General features: G+C 38.2%; 1 pseudogene; it reads left to right on the top strand.

The window, feature by feature from the left end:
• The first annotated feature begins 88 nt into the window (after positions 1-88).
• Positions 89-15,844, top strand: LOC121457433 (annotated as a pseudogene).
• Positions 15,845-23,490: the final 7,646 nt, after the last annotated feature.

Genomic DNA, 23,490 nt, shown 5'->3' with positions numbered 1-23,490 from the left:
TGCGTTTGTAGTCCAGGAGGAGTGCACAATTCTGAAATGTCTGTTTATGACTGGAGGATGTTTGAACTGCAAAGAAGATAAATCAACAATGACGTTGATACCAGCAGCAAGTAAATAGCACTTTAAAAATCCCACACTTTCCACACAATTCTTATAAATACTCTCAGATCTTATGAGGTATTATTGCTCACATTTTATGTATAAGGAAATAGGAAAAATTGCTCTATAATCCACATATAAAACGACTTAAACATTCTAGCTCAGTATTTGATTGAAATTTACAAGACACTTTGGTGTCATTACTAGCCCTTTGTATTTAGTTTTTTTCTAGACATGCTTTCATAAGTACATTTGAAAATCTTGCTCATTTCAAAGTCACCATAGATCCAAAAATATTTCCTGAGTTAACTGTTGCTAAAACAGATTTTAGTAATAGAGAGAACCCAGTGTTTTAGAACACTGAACTGTCCACAGCGGGTGCAGACACCACTCAGGAAACCGAGCATGGATTGACAAAGCTATTGGATTAATGAGAAAATGACTGTATTTGCCAATTGCCTTTTGGTTTTTGCTCTGGGCCTGAAGTACATGAGGCTTCAAGGAAGAGAAACTCTCCTTTCCCACTCAAATCCCCCCACCTTGAGCCCTGATCCATCTGTGGGATTTCTGTCCAAGAGGGATCAGTTTAAAATAAAGTTGCAATTTATAAACACATTGGTTCTGAACTTGCAGGTGTTACTAGCTTGGCATGTAGAAAATAGCTGTGTTGGATAGTGTTTTTGGCAACTTGACACAACCTGGAGCCACTTAAGAAGAGGGAGCTTCACTTGAGAAAATGCTTCAGATAGGCCTGTGGGACATTTTCTTAAAATTAATGACAGATATTGGAGGACCAGCCCATTGTGAGTGTTTGCCATCCCTGGGAAGGTGGTCCTGAGTTGTATAAGAAAGCAGGTAGTAAGCAGCATTCCTCCACGCCACTATATAGGCTTTTTTTTCCTCTACATTTAAAAAGCCTCTAAATCAACCAAAAATTCCCAATGAAGCATCGCTAACTATGTCAGTAACACTCCTGGGTGAGCCCTATTCCCAGGAGTAGAAAAGTGGACTAGAAGTTCTTTTGTGTGTACTTTCTGTTTTATTTTGTTGATGACTTTTTGCTTTTTTGCATTATGATTTTGAGAGAGAGAGAGAGAGAGAGAGAGAGAGAGAGAGAGAGGGAAAAAGGGGCCGAGTGTTGTGGAATAATCTTTGTGTGCACTGTGAAGATGTGCCTTTATCAAGGTGCTGAATGGCCAATAGCTAGGCAGGAAGAGATTGGGTGGAGAGAGAGGAAGAGGAGGTTAATGGAGATGCAGAAGAGACACGGGAGGACACTGAGAAGAAACAGGAGGTACAAGATGGAAGAGAGGTAAAAAGCCAAGAGACAAATGTAGATGAACATAAATGGATTTTTTTAAGTTATAAGAGCAAGTGTCGGGGGGGGGGGTTAGAGAGATGGCTCAGTGGTTAAGAGCATTGTCTGCTCTTCCAAAGGTCCTGAGTTCAATTCCCAGCAACTACATGGTGGCTCACAACCATCTGTAATGGGGTCTGGTGCCCTCTTCTGGCTTTTGGCCATACACACAGACAGAATATTGTATACATAATAAATAAATAAATAAATAAATAAATAAATATTTTAAAAAAAGAGCAAGTGGGATAAACCTAAGCTAAAGGCCAAGCTTTCATAATTAATAATAAGTCTCCATGTTGATTTTTATGAGCTGGCTGACTACATATGGTGTCCAATGTCTGGCCATGTATATCCACATAAGGCCTAAGAATGTTTAAAGACAAAAATTTCAGAACTTGGAGTCAAACATGGCTTCCTGGTGACCATGGGTAGGCTCAGTGGTATGCAGAGACTTGGCTACCAGCCACTACCTGTGGCCCGGAGCCAGTGGCCAGTACCATGTGCCAGCACCAGGTGCTAAGCTGAGCCACACAACAGCAGACATAACAGTTTAAGATTTGTCTCATGTGACCAGAGAACACTGCAGCGGCTCAGTAAAGACAGATCCAGAAGGAAAAAGAACCTCTAAACATGTTACAATGTGTTTTAAAAAATGTGCATAGATTTAAAAAAGAAAGAAAAATGAGTATAGACAGTCATAGAAAAAGTAGTTTATAAATAATAAGATAAAGTCTTTACAGAGAATAAAATAGTATAAAAATGATAAGTCATGTAACAATGGAAAATACACAGAAAGTCTGGATCCTGTATGGTGTCTTGTTGACTTTAAATTTTTTTATTGCTGATGAGCAACAAAAACTTCTGAGAGACGTTGGAGAGAAGAGGAACTGCTGAATTAAACCATCCTAGCTACGTTAGGAATGCCTTAACCTTAAAGTGGAATTCAAAATTGTATTGCATCAGAGGAGAGGTTATGCTTTTGTTTCTATAGCAAACAAAAGGCTGTGAATTCCTTCAAGGTTAAAGAGAATCAGGTTTTATAGGCAGAAACCTCCTGAAAATCTTGACTACAAATATGAAGAAATAAACCCCAAAAAATTCCAAAACAAACTACAAGAGAGGTGGCGTATATTTACCTGCTCAGACATAAAACAAAAGATCGTCTTTGGGCAGCAGTGTACAACACTGGTAACAATGCTTATGTTAATCCAGATACGTATGCTACCTTTGAAAGTCTGTGTTTTTAGAGCAAAGGGACCAGACACCAACGAAAACAGGTGGCCCAGGTGACCCAGCCTCTCAGAGTGCCTCTGTTGCAGTTTCTTCAGAGTTCTGCATCCAGAACAGCTTCATTCAAAGTTGTTGCCTGAGATGGCCTAGCCTCCAGACTATTCCAGCCAGGACTGCAGATAGACCTTGTGCTTTCCCTTTGCACAAAGACTGAGCCACAAAGATTATGGCTAGGTTTCCCAGGACTTGACCATTATCTCAATTTTCTCAGGTTCCATATCTCCCAGACAACAGGAAGCAGTCTAGAGGATAAAACACCTATATTCCCAAGAGGTGGGATGGTTAATTTTTGATCATTTTGTGGGTTATAAATGTTTGTCATGATTTAGGGGGACTGTGTTAAGAAAAATAATAAGAAAATAGGCATCTCTGCCAGCACAAGAAAGTCCAATTAGGTCAAATCAAACTGAATCAAGATACCCATTGTTTTATTAAGAATGATGCTCTTGGGTGGCCGAGTGCACAGTGGGGAGACAGGACAGCAAGGAGCCCATGCAGACCCAAAAACCACGTGTTTCTCCTCTGGGAGCACACTTAAATACCCTGTGGGCATGCTGGAATTTCGAGTCCAGAACAAAGCAACTTCCAGACCTGGGAGCTGGGTTGGATGCCAGGGGCTGGAGGCTATGCTCTCAACTTAAAAGGTTGGTTACAAATTTTCCTGGTCATGGTCAGGGAGAAAGCTAAACAAAAGAGATCAGACTCAGGAATCTATTTCTAAAGGGAGAAAGGGGAATATAGTATAGAAATGGTGGAATAAAAGAGCAGACTGTTGAGTCTAATTTGAACAAACACTAGTCTAAAATGTTTTATATTGGAATGGATTTTGTATATTGATACAATTTAAGGTTATTTTTATTATACTATATAAATGTTTTTCTTTTTGTTTAAGGTATTGTACCTATGTAGTTCATTAAAAAATGTAAAGTTTTAGTCCTTGAAAGTTATTTAGGATAATACAGAAATACATATTAATAGTTAGTTATCTGTAACAGTCAAACTCATAGTCATGTTAAGTTTGTTTATATAGTTGTATATAATATGTATACACATATATTTATATATATTTTAGATAGGTGATTTTCAGACACTTTAAAGACCTACAGAATAAGGCATTTAAAATGCTTTAATAACATAAGGTTTTTTAAATTGGGCAGTGGTGGCACACACTTTTAATTCCAGCACTTGGGAGGCAGAGGCAGGCAGAGCTCTGTGAATTCAAGATCAACCTGATCTACAAAAGCTAGTTCCAGGACAACTAGGACTGCTACATAGAGAAACTCTATCTCAAAAAATAAAAAATTTAAGGCTTTTCATGAGAGTGAGACTTGTCTACTCATTCTTCACAGCACTAATTTACTTCAAAAAAGGATAGTGGGGATTGAAGAACCACCACATGGAGTTTGCTTTCTTTGTGGCAAAAGCTAGCCATTTGGGCAAGAAACTGCTTTTACTTCGAGTGCTGACAATATGCTGTCTAAATCGACAGGACACAAAAGAAGAAAACTGCCAAACTTTGCCAATACAAGACAGGACAGTCCTTCAAAATTCCTGCTTTACAGAAAAGTCTGTCATAATTTTAGACCCATAGACTGAAGACAGATGTCCTAATGTTGCAGAGGAACCTTAGAGTGACTGTTCAGGCAGTCAGATATCTCTGTTGTTTTTTAGTTTTGGAAGTGGTTTGTTCTAAACTTCCTATTTACTCAATACTTTATTCTCAGGTCTCTGATGGAGTTGAAAATGAGATAGTTTTAGTTACAGTTTTCTTTGTTACCAAATTCAGAAAAGAAACTTACAAAAAAGATATAAAATGTATAAGGTTGAGAGACATAAAAATTTGAATTGTTTATCTAACAGCATGTTCTATTGTCCAAAAAGATATTTTTAGGTTGGTAATATAAGATATGATTAAAAAATGATTTAGGTATAAAACTTTGGACTCACTAAGTCAGATAGATAATATAGTACTTTCTACAAATTTGCAAAATGCATCTGGACTGGACACTATGAATATAATTCTTACTTGAAAATTGTTCTTACTGTATATAGTTTTGCTTTGCTAAAGTTAAGTTCTTCCCTTTTTATTTGTACAATAATTGTTATTATTATATGTAGTTTTACTGTGTTAGAGTTAAAAGCCTTTTCTTTTTATTTAGACAAAAGAGGGAAATGTTGTAGGATAGTTTTTTTGTGTACTTTGAAGATGTGCCTTTGCCAAGGTGACTTCTGATTGGTTTAATAAAGAGTTGAGCGGCCAATAGCTAGGCACGAAGGGGTTAGGTAGGATTTATAGGCAAAGAAAAAGGAAGAGGAGATAAATTAAGGCTTGGAGAGATGCTAGAGGACACGAAGGAGGAGACAGGAGATGCAAGAAGGAAGAAAAGTAAAAAGCCATGAGGCAAAATATAGTTTAATATAAATGAGTTAATTTAAGTTATAAGAGCTGGTGGGACAATCCTAAACTGAGCTTTCATAATTAATAATAAGTCTCTCTCTTTTTTTTTTTTTTTTTTTTGTGAGCTGGCTACCCAAAGGAAGACTAAAGGAGAGAGTGAAGTTGGGGGAAGGAGTCAAACATATTGTATATAAATATTTTTAAAATAAAGAGGATATTTAAAATTATTCATTTAAATCAGAGGTTTTCAATTTTCTTAATGTTGCAACCCTATAATGTTGTGGTGACACTCAACCATAACATTTTTGTTGCTACTTCATAACTGTAATTTTGTCACTGTTATAACTGTAACGTAAATATCTATAGGCAGACAGTCTTAGGTGAGAACCACTGATTTAGATTGACATAGAACCAGGACCAGTTTTACAGCTTAAATGAGAGGAGAAATATTTGGGAGGTTGAAGCTAATCTGAGCAATAGCAAGATCCACCATCAACACTATGGTGAGTGACTGTAAAGGCTATGGTACACTTGTATGCTTAAAGTTGGATGTAAACATAGTCAAAAGAAGAAATATACATGATGTGCTAATTTAGATCTAAGAACAAAATGAGTATTTATCTAAAAAAGACCATAGCATCCAATCTATTACACAATAAACAGTCAAACCTCCACATCACATCTAGGAAAGAAAAACATCTGCACACCTCATGTAAGTAGAGTAGAAATTTTTTCTGTGTTATTTGTTTTTGCTGTTTTCTGTATCAGCAGAAATAATCTCAGCTCATTGAAGGACTTTTTGGGTGAGCACTAATTACAGACATTTAAAGAACATATAGTCCTGGAGGCTTGTTTTGAAAATGTCGCAGAGTGTTCCTGAAAAGAGTTGGGCCTTGACCCACTGTAAACTAGTCACTATGGTTAGGTGGCAATGAGTTTGTAGGGAGTGTGTGCCGGGGGAGGCATGTATGTGCATACATGTGTGTATGTGAACATGTGTGCATGTGTGTGTATGTCTCTGATGTTTCAAGTTAACTATTCAGTACCAGAATTAATAAAAATCAAACCCACCTACCTATTTAGCCTTTAAAAACTTAATATTGAATGACATCTCTGACTGACACTACATCTTTGTGGTTTCCATGTTTATTGGTTAACTTTTAACCAATGGAATTCTTAAGAAAGGATAATGTGGGGAGCTGGAAGTCATGGCTTTGGTAAAGGTCAATGACCTTGAATAGTTGATGCGTCTCTTTCAGAGCACTGACATCAAGAAACTTAATACACTGAACCGTCTCCAAGGGGAATTATTTTGCTTCTTGGAAAATTTCTTTTCATTATTCTTCTTTTTCCTTTCCTTCTTTATATATATCAGTCATACAAAATAAAGAGTTTTATTATTATACTTTCATACACATTCTGTTCTTTTTTTACAATAAAGAGCTAGTTTAATGAAGAATTCCATCAACTGTTTTTCATTAAGTGATATTGATGGCCCAAAATAAAATTCTTTTCTTGAAAAAATATCGTAAGGTTCTAAGTGAAAATTAGCTGAAGCACAAAGGGTTAAAACAAAGGGTTACAAAAGCACAAAGGTTAAAACTGAGTTTATTAATCAGTACTTACTGTGCACATGTGTGAATGAACACACAGTGTACCCAGCCTCACTCTTCCTTCAGGACAAGGTGGTATTCCCAAAACACATCCTTGCTTAGTGAGTCTGCTACACGCTTGCTCAATGGGTCTTAGCAACAGGACTTCTAGGTTGTGTGTTTGCTGACATTTGAAGATTCCCGCTGCTGCCTATAGTTCATCCACTTGTCTAAATGATTGCTTGATTTTCTGTTACACTCCCTTGAGCTGTCTAAGTATGTCCTAAGACATTTTAGGTATAAACATGTATGCAAACATGTTATAGTAATTGGAGTTACATAGTATTGAAACATTTGTTACCTTATTGGCTAGTGTATGTCCCCGGGAGCTAATGCCACATCCCCAAATTCTTGCAGCAGTGATTCTCAAAAGGAGTGGCTTAGAACAGTGCTTCTCAAATGTTGATGTATATGCAAACCACTCGGGAGGTCTGGTTAAAATGCACTGATCACTGGGGCTCCGAGGTGAAACATTTTTGTATTTTCTTTTTACATTTTAACAAGCTCCCAGGTGATATCCTACTTGTTTGAGGAGCATGCTTTGTGTAGCAAATAGTTACACACCCTGGTGACTCCCTACATTAAACTGAAGTTAAATCTTCAACATTCACACCAAGATTCCATTTTTACAAATATTATCTACATTACTGACCGTAGTGATATGTATTTATGAAGGACTTGACTTAACCTAGATAATATGACAAGCCCTATACATGTAGTTAAGTAATTTTTTAAGTAGTTTGATAAATATCATGGTTTCCAATTTATCAACAAGGAAATTCAGATAGAGAGATTCTAAATGACCTGGTCTGAGGATAATGAATCTTTCTGTTTAAATGGCATGTTGGTAGGTAGCTTTTATTTTGCAAACATTCATGGGTGATATAGCAATCTACCATGGTTGGAAAATGAAGAATAATCTGGAAATCAATCCTTTTAAAATTATTTATTTTGTATTTTTTGAGAAAAGATCTCATGTGTCTCGTGCTAGTTTCCTCAGTATAGCTAAGACAACCTTAAACTGATCCTGGTCATCACATGCTAAGTGACTGGATTACAGGCATGGATGTTTATGTGGTGCCAAGGACTGAAACCATCATGTTAACACTAGAAGAAAACAAAAGAAAAACCCTTCAGGGCCTTGGAATGTACAGAACATTTTAGATGAGACTCCAACAGAGAGCAAAACTTGAGAATTCAGTTTTCAGAAGCCTGAAGATTTTGCAAAGGAATCAGTAAATGAAGTGACAAGACAATGCCCAGAATTGGAGAAAATATCAACAAATTGTACCAATGACAATGGGTTAATCCCAGAGTATATAAGGAACTGTAAAAGCTCAATCGTGAAACAAAACAAAAAACAGTTACTTGGTTAGGAGAGAGCAACAACCCAGGTAGACATTTCTCTAAGGAAGAACACAGATGGGCAATGAGGGCAAGGAAGAAATGTGCCACAGTGGTGATCATCATGGAAGTTCAAGTGAACCTCAAGCCGCTGAGTTCTCCTCCTGTCACTGAGGTGTGGAGAAGGGGAACGTTTGGACAGTGGTGATGGGGATGCAAATTAGTAAAATTGTCATGTAAAATAGCATGGTATTTCTTCAAACACAGGAAAATAGAACCCTTCCATCACCCCAAAATCCCTCTTCTGAATATATATATATATATATATATATATATATATATATATATATATGTATGTGTGTGTGTGTGTATGTTATATATATAATATATATATTACTATTTTTTCTTTCTTTCTTTCTTTATTTGTTTATTATGTATACAGTATTCTTCCTGCGGGCCTCATTACAGATGGTTGTGAGCCACCATGTGGTTGCTGGGAATTGAACTCAGGATCTTTGGAAGAGCAGGCGATACTCTTAACCGCTGAGCCATCTCTCCAGCCCCTTCTGAGTATATATTTAAAGGAAATGGAATTAATGTGTTGAAGAAGCATCTACATTCATGTTTATTGCAGCATTAATGACTAAGAAACAACCTAGGTGCCCTTTAAATGATGAATGGATTTAAAAAGAGCCACATATGTGCATAATGGCTAACTACTCAGTCATAAACACACTGAAGTTCTGTCACTATGCTAAATAAAACAAGCCATGGAAACCAAGAAAAATGATCTCATTCATATGTGAACTCTCAGAATGTTGGCCTCACAAAATTCAAAGAGGGTAGAGACTGAAGAGACTATGGGGGAGGGAAGAATGGAGAGTTTGGTTAATGACTACTAAGCTATAGTTATGAGAAAAACGTTCTTGTGTTCTATTGTATGGTAGGATAACCACAAATAAAAAGAAAATTGTCCATTTCAAGCACCTGTATTTATAAGATAGAATAAATATTTGAATTATAAGATAGAATAAATATTTGAAGACATATCTTTAACTTGAGCTGAATATTTTATAATTATATATACATCTATCAATATATTGCATATTACTGTAGCATATATTTTTTAAGTTTTTATACATTTTCTAAAATAAGCTTTATAAAACAGCATAAAAGAAAATAAAGTTCTGCTATATACTCTCAATTATGGCTAACAAAAATTATCACCATATAAATTATTTCTATCTGATATGTGATTATTTGCTGTGGAGTTATGAATATGCTTACGTAGAAAAACAAATGAGCTCCAAAAGAACATGAAGGGCAGACTACACAAAGGTGCAGACTGGAGTAACTGACTTTGTAGTAAGAATAATCTCATTGACAGAAAGGATCACCACACATAAGTGTATTAAAACAAATGTAAGAACTTAGACATAATATATTAAAATTATTAACCAGAAAACCTAAGAACCCCCACAAATCCAAAAAAAAAATTCTTTGTTTCTGATGGACAAAATTTAGGCAATCTTTTCTTTCATATACTCCAGTACAGTGAACTCCAGTACAGTTTCAGGGCAAACTGTGGCATGATATCATCACTGAGGCTAAGAATAGCTTTAGAGACAGAAGATTGCAATCCAAAGAGGGATGCGCTCATAACTGATTGATGTAATAGGAGGCAAATCAGTGTGTGTGTGTGCATGTGTGTTTGTGTGTATGTGTGTGTATGTATGAGAGAGAGAAACAGAGAGACAGACAGAAAGACAGAGACAGAGGGAGACAGAGAGACAGAGACAGATAGGCAGAGGGAGACACACACAGAGAGAAATGGAGAGACAGAGAGATAGAGAGAGATAGACAGACATAGAGAAAACACAAAGAAAAATAAAATGAAGGTTTTGAGAGAAGAAAATATTGGTCTGTGTTATCTGAAGAAAGAGGCTAGAGTTCTCGAAATAAGAATAGAATAGCCCAAGCAGCTGCACATCACTCCTTAAGGGATGTCTTCCAGAGCAGCTGAAAATCCCCATGGAATCATGTTGGGTGCAGACATCCACAGAGGTCTGAGTCATCTTCATAAATATGTTGCATTCTATTCTTAGGGAAGACAGAAGAGAAAGTAATTCAGAACTGGAGCACACGGACTGACATAGGTAGGAGAAGTCTCATTTGTTATGTCTTCTACATAGGCAAATTGTATAGAAGATACTGTGGGGTATTTTAAAAATAGAATCCTCAGAGGATTAAGACTGAAGAGAATAGTATAGAGAGTCATGCTATGATGTAATGCTAAAGGGGAAATAAGATATGAAACATTAATGCTTTTAAAAATAGTTCATGGAGAAGTTAAAATGAAGTCAAAATTGAGGAGGTAGGCTGATGTGGGAGTGTCATATATCAATCTGTTGATTTCATTGGTTAAGTAATAAACAAACTGCTTGGCCTCATAGCTTAGAACATAGGTGGGTGGAGTAAACAGAACAGAATGCTGGGAGGAAGAGGAAGTGAGGTAAGATGCCTCAGACAGAGGCCATGCTCCCCTCTCCCGGACAGACGCCATGAAGCAAGCTGCCAGGTCAGACATGCTGAATCTTTCCCAGTAAGACTGATGTTACACAGATTATTAGAGATGGGTTGATCGGGATATGAGAATTAGCCTGTAAGGGCTAGAGCTAGTGGGCCAAGCAGTGTTTAAATGAATACAGTTTGTATGTTGTTATTTCGGGTAAAGCTAGCCGGTGGCGGGAGCTGGGTGGTGGAATGCAACCCTCAGCTCCCTCAACAGAAGCCGGGCTGTGGGAAGAGGCCCACAGCTCCCCACAACAGTAGGCTGCTAGGTAAATGAACAGGAAATACAGAGGCAGGCATAACAAAAAGAATATAAGAGATGGAAGAAAGAATCTCAAGTACTGAAGATACAAAAGAGGAAACAGATTTATTGGTCAAAGAAAACAATAAATCCAACAAATTCTTAACCCAAAACATCCAGGAAATCTGGGACACAGTGAAAAGACTAAACCTAGGAATAATAGGGATAGAAGAAGGAGAAGAATTTCAGCTTAAAGGCACAGAAAATATATTCAACAAAATCATAGAAGAAAACTTTCTCAATGTAAAGAAGGATATCACCATGAAGGCACAAGAACTTACAGAACTCCAAATAGACTGGAACAACAACAACAACAAACAGTCCCCTCACCATATAATAATCAAAACACAAAACATTCAGAATAAAAAAAGAACATTACGAGATGCAAAGGAAAAAGGTCAAGTAACATATAAAGGCAGACCCATCAGAATTACACCTGACTTCTCATTGGAAACCATGAAAGCCAGAAGGTCTTAGAAAGATATGCTGCTAACACTAAGAGACCATGGATGCAAGTCCAGACTACTATATCCAGCAAAGCTTTCAATTACCATCGATGGCGAAAACAAGATATTCCATGACATCACTAGATTTAAATATTACCTATCCACAAATCCAACCCTGTAGAAAATACTAGAAGGAAAATTCCAACACAAAGAAGCTAACTGCACCCACAAAAATACAGGCAACAGATAACCTCACACCAGCAAGTCCCAAAGAAAGGAAACACATAAACACTACCATCTAAAATAACAGGAATTAACAATCATTAATTAGTCATCAATATCTCTTAATATCAACGGACTCAATTCATCCATAAAAAGACACAGGCTAAGAGAATGGATATGAAAGGAAGATCCATCCTTCTACTGTATACAAGAAACGTCTCAACCTCAAACACAGACATTACCTCAGAGTAAAGGCTTGCAAAAAGATTTCCCAGTCAAATGGACATAAGAAACAAGCAGGTGTAGCTATCATAATATCTAAGAAAATAGACTTCAAACCAAAATCAGTTAGAAGAGATGGAAAAGGAAACTTTATACTCATTACAGGAATCATCCATCAAGATGAAGTCTTCATCCTGAACATCTATGGCCAAAATAAAGGGCACTCTCATATGTAAAAGAAACATTACTAAAGCTTAAATCACACACCAAACCCCACACAATAATAGTAGGAGACTTCAACACCCCACTCTCCACAATGGACAGGTCAATCAGACAGAAACTTAAGAAAGAAATAAGAGAACTAACAGATGTCATGACTGAAATGGACTTAACAGACATCTACAGAACATTTCACCTAAACACAAAAGAATATACCTTCTTCTGAGCACCTCCTGGAACCTTCTCTAAAACTGACCATATATTCTGGAACAAAGAAAACTTCAACAGATTAAAGAAAAATTGGAACGACCCCCCTGTATCTTATTGGATCACCATGTTAGAATTTAACAACAGCACTAATTGCAGAAAGCCTACAAACTCGTGGAAATTGAACAGTGCTCAATTGAATCTTCCCTGGGTCAAGGAAGAAATAAAGAAAGAAATTAATGACTTCCTAGAATTCAATGAAAATGAAGGCACAATCTACCCAAACCTATGGGACACTAAGAAAGCAGTGCTAAGAGATGCTCCTCTGATAATTAAGGGGGCATCCGAATTGCCTGGAAGGAGGGACCAACAGCCTCTGAGAAGTGAAGGGCTGCTATAGAGAACGTGAAGTCTCACAGAGTCCCATGCTCAGAATGAAGGACTAGACAGACACTATAAGGTGCTTCCGTAGAGGTCACCATCGACTTGGAGAGAAGCCTGGGATCTGGTTACAAGGCAGCATGGTTCTGTAATGGACATGGACTCTACCTTTCAAGAATTCCAAGAGATCCCAGTCTGAAAACTAGCTTATTTGTGATCATGGACCCCACGTAACAATTACTCATTCCCCAACAGAAACGGGACAGAAAAAGCAGGGCCACCACCCCTCCTCCACTAGATTCACAGAGCAGCTCTTTGGATTGCCTTTCTCTCTCTCTGACTAAATATGTATGCGAGAAAAGTTCACTATTCCTTACCTCAAAAGTGTCCCATGCATTTTCTGTGACCTTGAGAAGAAACTCCCCCTCCTTGGTTGACAATTTCAATCCACAGAAAGAAGATAATGGAGGTATTTGATAGTTTTCAAAAATCCTTGAGAGAGCCTAATATATAATCATCTATTTTCATTCATTTGTTGTTTTCTTCCTTCACTGGACAATATGAAAATGCATGTATATTCTTCATGTATGCTTTATGAAGTAATGAATAATGAAACATTTTATCCTTTATGTTTAACTTTCAATACTTATGCAATGTTTAATTAACTCATGCATATATAAAAAATGATTGCAGCATGTGAAAGGAGTTTGCCAAAGAGTTTTAAACTCCTGCTAGCATTTGGAAAAGGGTTGGTTGAGATGGATAGACTGGCCAGACAAAGAGAAGCAGATGTGGGGGAGACAAGATAAGGAAATTGGAAAAGGCATTTTCTAGAAACTTGGTCTCAGAAAGTATTTTAATGAGACCCAGGGATGCAAATTTGGTTGAAGGGACCAAATGAAAGAGTAACTGGTGTAAGTTGCTAGAGATGTAACTGTAGATAGGTGTTGTATCCTACTGTGAGGGCTCTGACAGTGCAAGTTATGACTCTCCTCTAAGTATGTCAAAGTTCATAAAGAAAATTTTGTTTGTAATTGGTAACTCAGATTTCTAGAACAAATTTTATCCTCCCTTCAGAATGAAAAAAATGTGCTGAAAGAGGCGTGAATGTGAAAAAAACGACTTAGGGAGCCTGAAATAAGAGAGCCACACTATTTATTAGCTATAAAACTAGAGAGAAAGGAAGCTGAACATGGTGGTACATGTGCATTCATGAGGCCAACGCAGGGCCACAAGTTCAAGACCAACCCCAGATACATAGTGAGACTTTGTTTCAAATCTTTTACTCCACCAAAAAAGAATGGGAAGGAAAGATAAACTTTTCTTATATTTTAGAGGTAAATTTTAAAAGGAGTTAAATGTTGCTTGAATAAATAGAGTTTCCAATATTGGTTCTTAGATGTCTGGTGTGTTAAGAGAATCTGAAAATAAACAGCATAAATTTTTATATATCTTATTGTTTGTTTTTTGCTTCCTTAAAATTAAAATGATAAAAATTGTATATTTTTGACATTTGTGAGCATTAACTACTAAATGATGTGTATGAGTATCCACAAACATGTCTATCATGACATATAGTTAATGGTTCATTAGAAACACAGTGGGTTAAGGGTATAGTAAAGTATATATATATATATACACACACATATGCATACATAAGAATACATGTATACATACATACATACATAAGAACACACGGTACCTAGGTACTATTTGCTAACCTGATTCTTTTCTCTGTTCTTGTCTATTATTTATAAAACCATTTGTTTATCTCATGTGAAACTATCTTTTTAGTTTAGGAGCTGTGAGCTAAGCTGGAGAGACCAGCTTTATCCACTGGTGATATCACCAAGATGAACTCAAATGCTTCCCATAAATATCATTTTGCCAGAGGTTTCTGTTCCTCCCGGTCCTGCAGCCATTAGTCCCAAAGAAATACACAGAGGTCTACATTAATTATAAACTGGTTGGCCTATTAGATCAGGCTTCTTATTAACTTGTACATCCTACATTAAACCATAATTCTTGTCTGATTTAACCACATGGCTTGCTACCTTTTATCAGTGAGGCATTCTCATTTTGCTTCCTCTGTGTCTGGGTGATGACTGTAGATTTAGCCTTTCTTATTCCCAGAATTCCCCTGTTCTTGTTGCCCCACCTATACTTCCTGCTTGGTTACTGGCCAGTGTTTTATTAAAATGATACAAGTGACAAATCTTTATAAAGTACAAGACCATTGTCCCACAGCAAATCACCATAGTTTCATTCTGACAGGCATCCCAGGGATGTCAGACAAGAACCCATGGATGGCCTTTCCCCTAGGATTTCTCTACATACTCACCATCCTGGTAAATGGCACCATCCTAGCTGTTGTCAAGGTGGAGCAGAGTCTCCATGACCTATGTAGTACTTCCTCTGTATCTTTGCTCTGACTGATGTTAGTCTCTCCATGTCTACTTTGCCCTCTATGATCAGCATTTTCTGGTTCAATGCCTCTGAGATTCCCTTTGATGCATGTGTAACACAGATGTTCTTCATTCATGGATTTGGAGTAGTAGGATCTGGAGTCCTAGTGTTCATGACCTTCGGCAGATTTGTGGCCATCTGAGAACTTCTGCATTATGCATCAATCCTCACTCATGGTGTTACTGGAAAAATTGGACTAGTTGTCTTTGCTCGGGCAGTCTGTGTGGTCTTCCTGTGCCTTTTCTGGCTATCATTCTGTCATTCCAATGTCTTATCATTCATACTGTGTGCACCAAGATATGATGCACCTAGCCTGTGCCAGCACCATGTCCACAGCCTCTACGGCCTTATCGTCCTCATGTCAGGGCTCGATGCTCCCATCATTCTCTTCCTGAAGACAGTGCTGGGCATTGCCTCAGAGCCCAGAGGCTCAAAGCCCTCAACACCAGTCTCTCTCGCATCTGTGCTGAGCTTCTCTTTTATATTCCTCTCATCGGTACCACCATGATCTACAGATTTGGGAAACATTAATCATCAATTGTGCACATGCTCATGGCCAATATCTACCTTCTCCCTGCTGTGCTAAACCCCATTGTCTACAGTGTGAAGAACAAGCAGATATATAGACAGATCATCCAAGTGTTTCAGGGGAAAAAGACCAGCGCCTAGTGAGGCAGAGTCAAATCCCGGATACGGAATAAGTAGACAGTGGAAAAACTGTGAGTTTCGCATTTAGCAGTTATGGTGAAATCAGTTATTCATAGACATTAAAATAAAAGATCAAGAAAGATTTTTGCAGATAAAATATGGTGATTATTGTTCTTTACTATATTTTGGAAAATAGGTATTTGATATGTGGTATCATAAAATCCAATTTGATTAAGTAACATGCTTTTTCTTCTTTGAAAGTGAAGATGAATATAAGCTATGGCAAATTGTTTAGCTACAAAATATAAACATTCATTCATATAATGTTAAGAATTATTTTAATTGTGCAGTTGCCCATCAGTTGTCAGTATTCTTGAAAGTAAACTTTATTAAACTGATTTGTTCTCTAACTAATTCAAAATTATTTAATTTAGTTATCAATTAACTAATAATTACATCAATGAAGATTCATTAAGTCCTATAGTAATTCTGAAGAATTGGGCATGTAAAATACTCTTTTTGTCCTGGGACCAGCCCCCAAGAAAAGGCTAGCCAATTTCAAGTGGTCAGCCCTAAACACATAGAAGAGAATCACCTCAGCATCCTGTATTTATAAACTTATATATATATATATGTATGTATATATATATGTGTGTGTATTTAATAATTGCAATTAAAGAATAAGAGGCTATATATGTTGGAAGAAGTGGGATGAACACAAGAGGAATTAGGGGGAGAAGAGGAACAAGGAAAATGATGTAAATACAGTGATCATATATGAAATTACCCCCAAACAAAATGAACAAAATTTAAAAATGCTTTTAAGTAGAGAAAAGAAAAACTGTTATATGATCAAACTACATTTCTCTCTGTCCAGGTGTCTATGATATAACTAAACCAGATACAGATATTGTTCTTTATATATGCCTTCTTCTACTGGTATTACTTCCTTTTATATTTAATATATTTCTAGATTCTCTTTCACACAATTAGGGCAGTAATAAATGTCCCACCATTTCTGTCTTGACCAAATGAAAATGGACAATTTTTTCTGTATACTGGGTGATCCCTGGTCTTTGTACGGGGCAAGCAATTCTCAGTGGAAGTTTTCTTATTTTCTGAGAATTTCATACATGCTTATAATATGTTTTGAAAGAGATCTTTACTTCATCTTCCTTAAAATATTCCCTCTACCCATTACCACTTTTCCCTCCCAATTTCATGTGGTCATTTTTAAAACCACTGAATCTGCTTAATATTGCTAGCATATACATCGGTATAAAGACATATACTGGAGCATGTGTATCCAATAAGAGGCTGTATCTCTAAAGGAAATCAACTCTCTCTCTTATAGCCACAAGATTGCCAAAGGTTCTTCAGCAAGGGAGAAAGGGACGTTATGCGCTCTTCTCCCATCCATGCTTGAATTATGCTAGTTTGCTCTTGTGTAGATCTTATATATGCAGTCACAACAACTGCAAGTTGTAGTCAGTAGTCCTGTCTTATCTGGAAAACACTGTGTTGAAGTAGTCATCCAATGCTTTATAGGCTTTCTGTCACTTCTGAGATAGTCTCGAGTCTTGAGGGGAATGGGGATGATATATATGTCCCATTTAGGACCAACCACTCCACGACTCTTGTTCCCTGCACACTGAGCAGTTGTGAGTCTTTGCATTAAACACCATCCACTACAAAAAGAAACTTCTTTGATGAGGGTTGAGAGATGCACCAATCTATTGGCATAAAGATAAGTACATAGGAATGTAGCACTATGTCCACTTAGCAGAATAATAATAATTGATTCTTCCCTAGAGTCTATGAACTATTCTGTCACTGGTTTTTGGCCTGTTTAACAGTACTAGAAACGAGTTCTGTTTTGTGGAGCAGGCCTTCTAAACCAATCAGAAAGTGGTTTGTTACTCCTATAACATTTGTGCCACTACTACACCAGAGGATCTGCCTTGCCAGGTCAGTTGTTATTACAGCTTGTTTTCACATCTGAGTCAGGTTGTTGATTACTGTTCTCCAAGGGTTTCCAGTACCATGAAAGCCAGACAGTAGGGAAAAGCTTCTGGGTCAGTGTCAGTCTGATTTTCTGTGTACTATAATTCAAGTATGTGGTATCTTCAACAATAGGGTCTAACTCTCAAGCTCTGGAAGGTAACCAAGAACAATAGCAATACTTTGTAATGTTCTGGATATCTGTGGGGCTCCAACAACTTGGTACTAGGCTTTTAGTTTGGTAGTCTCTGGTGTCTGGGAAAGGCATCACTCCTTCAATTCATTACAAGATAATTCCATTCAAATTATTGTTATATTGATACACATTTTATGAAGTTTCTAAAGTACTAGGTTTCTCTGTGGCTTTTTCAAGGGTCTTCAACATTAGTTTTCCTTTCTTAGTCCCTTCCTCTATCTTGCGTAAGAAGCACCCCCTTAACTTATCTGGCTCAATTATTACTCCTTCTCACCTAATACCATTTGTGATGTATCTCTTTCCTCCCTTTCAATCACTTTCTTAGACTTTTACTTGGTCCCTGATGTCTATGGGTATTCCAGTTAAAACATACAAATCTAAAGGTTCAGTGCTTAGATACATGAGAAAGACCATGTAGCATTTATATTTCTGAGTCTGTGTTACCTCAGTATAATGCTCCGTCTACATACAAATTTCAAAATTTAATTTTTCTCTATAGCTGAATGAATTTCCATCATACATATGTATCACATTTTCATCACCCATTCATCAATTGGCAAACATCTAGGCTGCTCCATTTTCTGGCCTTGGGTGAGCTAGCTGAGGCAGTGCTGGAGAGCTCATCTGGGTAGTAATGACGAGGGAAGTCTAGCAAGCTGACCAACCCTGCTACCACCCAGGCTCAGAACTAGGGCTGTGAGTTAGCTCACCCCAGCACTCACTGAATCTATCAACTGTTGGAGCATTTGAAAGGGACAAACCTACAAATACCAAACAGCAGGATCTCCATGACACAGGACAACAGGATATCCAAGAGGAGCCCCATCATGATGATGCCAGCAAAATCAGAGGGTTGAGAAGGCAATGAGAAAACACCATGAAAAGAATCCCCCTGGGGAAAAAAAATTAAAAAAAAAAAAAAGAATCTCCCTGGGAGCCAGGCTCATACAGGCTTTCTGTTGAACCCTTCTTTTCTTTCAGGATGAACTTGATGTTATTAAATTGGTATTTAGCTATTCCCTGAGACCTGAAGAAACAAAGCTGGTCAACTCACTAGGCATCTGAGTCATCCTGCCGTCTGGGGAGCTCCAAATGGAACACAGAGAAAAGCCAGTACTCTGGAGGAATTACCGTGCTTAGCTGCTGGGCAGAGGCCAAGGGACCCTGGGTATCCAGGGAAAAGGCAGGTGGAAGGAGTACTGGGGAGGAGGGATCCCAGTGGGAGGTCTTTGACAAGGACAATTCTCATCTTGACTCCATTGTTTCCTTTGGTCTCCTGTGGTGCTCACCGCTTCTGGGAAGGGTCCAGAATAAATCTTATTTCTTTTCGGTGAAAAAATGTGTATCATCACACATAGATAATTAGAGAAAGGTAAACAAACAAAAGGCAGGCACGAAAGCAACTGAAACAGGAAGTTGGGCTGACGCAGTCTCTAGGGCAAGGCCACCCTAGAAAGGAGGAACCAAGTCCTCTGCCAAAGTGTAGAGGTTGGCCAGGTTTGCAAGGTGCCGCTAACACCAAGGGCTTCTGCAGCAAGCGACGGGAGAGTGGAGGAAAAGGGAGCGTGAACAGGAATTGAAAACTACTTGTATTTAGCAGAAAGAAGGGAGAGGTCCAGCTCTGGGATAATGGACCGATAGTTTCAGGACAAGGAGGAGCGATGTGAAAAGATCTAACTGTCTAGGCCGAGAGGCAGGGTGTCTGATGTGGGGGAGCAGCCGTGAGGCAGGCACACAGGGTTAACACTGGCAGCTAGGCTACATTCAGATGAGAATCGCAGTTCACTTTCACCCTCGGTGAAATTTAAAATCTAAAACTCAACGAGTTACTGATGTGAAAAGGAGCCACAGGGTGGCAACCGATCTTGGATGGAGCCCATTGTTGATCTTCACGAAAAAAAAAAAAACCTTCATAAATGAGATAAAAATTTTGAAGAAAAATGACCAAAACAAATGTTTGTAAAACATGCAACCCTCTGTGAGTCCTGACTAATAGGAAAGTAAGTAACGTTAGAAGGTCACAGACAGTGTGATGAGGTGAGGTTGTCAGGGCTGGAGAGAGAAGAACGGTAGGGCATAAGTACATAAAGCCCTCGGCAAAAGGCCGGTTTCTGTCAGGCAGCCAAGAGAGGAAGGTCAAAGACGAATGGAGCAGTGGGAATTCTGGATCTTTGGGCTTTTCCTCAGATCTCTAGGCTGTGACGCTGAGCCCTGCCTCTGTGGCACTCAGGGCTGATACAGCAGCTAGCGTATCCTAAGCTGTTTTCACTTTTCAAGACTGTGTCCACCTGTCCTCACCTGTTCCTTGCTGAGGAAAAAAAGGTTCCTGTGCTCCATCATGGGGAGCTTATCATGACCTCAGTCTCTGTCATTAGACAACATTTCCCCCTTTGTGGTTAGTTTGTTTCAAAGTTTCATAATTTGAACTGAGATTTCACACATTTGGTTTTGCAGATAATTCCTGAAAACTCTGCTCAAGGTGGCTGCAGACACCTGGATGTCATGTCAATTAGTGCTTAGCTGTCCGGGACTGACAGTGAAATGGCAGGTGTATGTCCTACAGTTAGCATGAGAACAGGTGAGTACTCTCCTAGTCGTTAGATAACAGAGAAGATGTCTAATGTAGCAATGGGATTTGGAGAGATGCCCATAGGTCTCAGCTATACAGTTACCCAGGGAGGTAATAGACACACAGACACACAGACACACAGACACACAGAAGAGAAGCTGAGGAGGGGATGAGAGTCAAGACATTATCCAAGGGTAAGAACATGTCAGCTTAGCCTGGAAGCCCATTACTGACTAGAGGTCATAGGATTTAGTGGAATGTCAGCCTGCTCTCAAAGCTTGTCAAATAACTCTTCATTTGAAGATTGTTGGAAACTTGAGGAATTAGTTCCTTGGGTGTATTTGTCTATTATTAAGTGAACACAGGCATGTAATTGATGTGGTAATCTACTAGGTTGAGCCTAAGCTACCTGTCCATTTCCCCTGGATGCAGAATGCTCTTGAGAGCAACAGGATAAATTGTGGAAGCACCACTTTGCCTGCCACACCCACTCCAAACATCCTTTCATCCCCGGAAGGACTTTTAGACCGCAGCAGCACCCAGTAACAGTTCTTAGACTTTGTTATCAGAAAAGAGTTGTTAGTAGATGGACAAGTACTCTTTCCACTAAGGCGACAATGAAATGATTAAACAGACCCCACCCCTGAAAAACAACAACAACAACAAAAAAAACCAGAGCAAATTTCAGGTCATTAGAAGCTCGCTGCTCACTGTGCGCATCTCGGGGGGGGGGGGGGGGGTATCTCGTACTGGCAGATCACCGGGTGATAGGAGGAAAGTGTCAGGCAATGCATGCTTTTTTAAAAAAATTGGTCTCTGAGTTATAATTACCCATTTGAGTATGTGATTTAGAGCAATTTCTTGGATTAACCCATGAAAACAGTCTTTTCAAAATTAGTTACTTTATTGAGCACACTGAGTACCAAGCACCCTGCTGTACACCAAGCATCTTCCGATACAGGGGCATGTGCAGTAAGGTCAGTGAAGGGCAAGGAGGAAACCTCAGGAATACTTGTTTTGCTGATTGAGTTTTGGTTGTTATTTTGCCTTGAATTTAGTCAAACTCATTTAAGCATGTTAGCTAGAGTAATCTGGACATACTAGATTAGGCAGGATAAGCAAAGCCGATTTCTACTTCTATACTTTACAGAATATATTGTTCAAATCAGCATAGTAAGCTCTTTGTTTAGCTTTTCATTTAAGTTCAAAATAGCTCTTTGATACAGGAACGGCAATTTTCTTTCCTACTAGTGTGAAAGTTAGGGTTGGAAGGTGTACAGGATGTGATCAAGGAAAAAGGGCTAGCAAGCGACAAACTGGGGTTTTCATTCTGTGCCTTATGATTTTAGAGCCACTGCTGTTTGCCACTGTTTTTCTGTCTCTAAACGACATAACTCTAATGACACATTTTGCATGAGACAACAGAAAGGATTTCAGGTTGTGCTTCTGGAAGATCCACCAGCATTTCCAGGTCTGAGAGAAATCACCAAACCAAAGGGGGCTTGTGTGATGTGTTCTCAGAGTATTCTGGGGCTGTACACACATTCAAATGCTGTGTAAAACTACAGGAAATGAGAAATTAAAGGGGAGGGAAGCAAAGGCTTACAGCACAGAACACTGGGGAAGTCACTGCATAACCAGTGACCCAGAAATACCTGAATGAGGGCAAAGCAAGCCCTGCCAAGGTTGGCACGCGGCTCCCAGACTGGCAGAGGAGAACTGTCAAGGCAAATCTGTAAGACTCTCTAGGGTGAGTGTCCATAGCTGTTCTCTTGACTTCAGTGCTGTGTTAAATCTACTGCTAGGAGTCAGTGCTGGGAAGATCTAGTTGGGAACCCAAAACTGACTATATGGTGTTGCATGATGTTGGATGAAGTATTTTCTCATTTAAGTACTTAAGTCAATTGTTTTACATGAATCCCTGCTGTATATTATCAATGTAAAAATTCTCTCGTTATAAATAATGTTTCTTCTCTTAGTATGACATATGTTTTGTTTAAAACATGCTTCACTTTCACAAGGATAAAGTTTCCTTGGTCTCTGGAGTACCTTGGTAGATATCATGAGAAGGGGTAAACCATATTGAAGAAGCAGAAAAGCTATGGGAAGGTTCATCTTGATGTGCATCTGGAGGGTTAATGTGCAATTATTTAGTGTAGTAATTGAAACTACAAGGAAATTGAGCACCAAAGTGAGAAATTAAAAGTGTTTAAAAACCATTTACTTATATGGAAAGCAATTATGTCATTTTCTAAAGGCCTTATTTCCTGAACCTACACTTTCTATATATTGCATTTCTGATCAACAAGAACGTTTTTTAATTTCTCTAGGTACGATCTTAAGCAGCTATAATATGATGTTTGATCTCAATAAGTTTGTATAATTTAGCAATCATGAGAAAAAAGGCAAATTCTTTGATTATTCATTATGTTGAAGTAGCTGTCTATAAGGAATATATGAAATGTATCTCCTAGTTTTGTTCTACAGGCTAGGGTTACACAAAGTTACAAATAAATGATACATACTTGACTGTATATCATCAACCATAGAATCATCAATTTGAAATCATTAAGGATCAACATGAAAGATTCCATGAACACCTGAGATAAAAATAAACATGCAATACCTACATGGAAATAGGTATGGAGAGAGAGAGAGAGAGAGAGAGAGAGAGAGAGAGAGAGAACACCGCCTGTAGAAAAACTAAGAATTGATCCTTGAGATGTGAATAGAAATTGGCTAAGTGCAAAATTTTTATAGGATGAAAGGTTACTTTTAAAATATGTTAATTATTTTAGGTTATGCAAATACCACCAAGAAGAAAATACCCCAACAGTTTTTGACCATCACACAGAAGAATCAACTTTGTAAGACAATTACCTCTCTCATAGTACCTTATAA

The sequence above is a fragment of the Microtus oregoni genome, unplaced genomic scaffold (assembly GCF_018167655.1).
Source record: "Microtus oregoni isolate MIOR12 unplaced genomic scaffold, Mior012 000016F_ref0000370, whole genome shotgun sequence".
NCBI classification, from domain to species: Eukaryota; Metazoa; Chordata; class Mammalia; order Rodentia; family Cricetidae; genus Microtus; species Microtus oregoni.
The sequence above is the reverse complement of the archived record's forward strand: the minus strand, read 5'-3'. Positions and strand labels throughout refer to the sequence as shown.